Here is a 1,621-nt window from a genome sequence, read left to right as displayed (position 1 = left end):
TTAAAATAGACTCCTAATGATGGAGGTTTTCACAGAGTTAAGACTCAACAACCTTGATTTTGAGAAGTGGATGCTCCCTCAACTTGAGATGAGAGCTTTTGGCGTTTCAACTCTTGGAGTTCACGCCCCTGCTTCTCTTGTTCCTTCAGCAATTTGCGGAGCATGCAGTTCTGATTCAGCTGTTCTTCCTTCAGTTGCTCCATAGTTTCTTGTAACTTGATGATAGATGCTTCTAGGCTGGTCCAGTAGTCAATTTTAGGAAATTCAGGGAGGAACTCCTGCACCCTCCTTTTGATAGAGTTGTCTTACATTTGTCCTTCCATTGACTTCTTGGTGATTGGATGTTCAATGGGTATGAATTCATCTACTCCCATCTTTACCCCAGCCTCTTTACAGAGCAAGGAAATCATTGGTTATCCACTTAGTCCCAGGGAGGCATATGTTCTCTAGAACTTGATCCAACCCTTTATCTACTCTCACCATCCTCCTATTGAAGTAATTAGGATCATCTTGCAGTTGAGGTAGTTTGAAGATTTCTCTTATTTTGTCCAGATGGAAGTACATAACTTTCCCTCTGACCATGGTTCTGTAGGTATGGTAAGCAGTTCCAGTCATTCTCTGCTTATCTGTTAGCCACAGATTTGAGTAGAATTCCTGAACCATATTCCTTCCAACCTTTATCTCGGGATTGGTTAGAACTTCCCATCCTCTGTTTCGAATTTGCTCTTGGATCCCCGGATATTCATCTTCTTTCAGATCAAATTTAACTTCCGGGATCACTGACCTCAGACCCATTATTTTGTGATAATGGTCTTCATGTTCTTTGGTTAAGAACTTCTCTTGATTCCAAAGATTCTTTGGATTATTCTCTTTCTTTCCTCTTAAATTGATTTGTTTTCCCTTAGGAGCCATGATCTTGATGATTCTTGGCTTAGTGATCACAGAAAAGCACACCAAACTTAGAGGTTTGCTTGTCCTCAAGCAAAAGAAAGGAAAGAAGAGAGAGAAGAGAATAGCAAATTCGAATGGTGTGGGGGAATTAGGGGGCCAAACGTGTATTTATAAAGTGGGGAGGAGAGATTTCAAAAAAAAAGAAAAATTTGAAAGAAGATTTGAGAAGATATGGAAAGAATTTGAGAGAAGGGTGAGTTTTTGAACAAGATTTGGGATTGATTTGAGAGATTTGAAGATTGATTTTGGATTTTTGAAAAATTGAAAGTGAATGATGAAAGGTTGAGATGCATTTATGTAGAAAAGTATGGGTAAGAAAAGGAAAGTTTGAAAAAAATTTGATTTGAAAACAAAATCGTGGTCCCCCCACCTTTCTGGCATTAAACGCCCAGAATGGTACCCATTCTGGCGTTTAACGCCCATCTGTTGCCCCTTTTGGGCGTTTAATGCCCAGCCAGGTGCCCTGGCTGGCGTTAAACGCCAGAATTCCTTTATCACTGGGCGTTTTTCTAAAACGCCCAGGATGTTGCACATCTGGCGTTAAACGGCCAGAATGGTGCCCATTCTGGCGTTTAACGCCCAAAATGGCACCTTTACTGGCGTTAAACGCCCAGAATGGTGCCCATTCTGGCGTTTAACGCCCAAAATGCCCCTTACTGGCATTTTTTCA

This window comes from Arachis duranensis, chromosome 1, assembly GCF_000817695.3.
Source record: "Arachis duranensis cultivar V14167 chromosome 1, aradu.V14167.gnm2.J7QH, whole genome shotgun sequence".
Classification (NCBI taxonomy): domain Eukaryota; kingdom Viridiplantae; phylum Streptophyta; class Magnoliopsida; order Fabales; family Fabaceae; genus Arachis; species Arachis duranensis.
Note: the sequence above shows the minus strand (reverse complement) of the source record.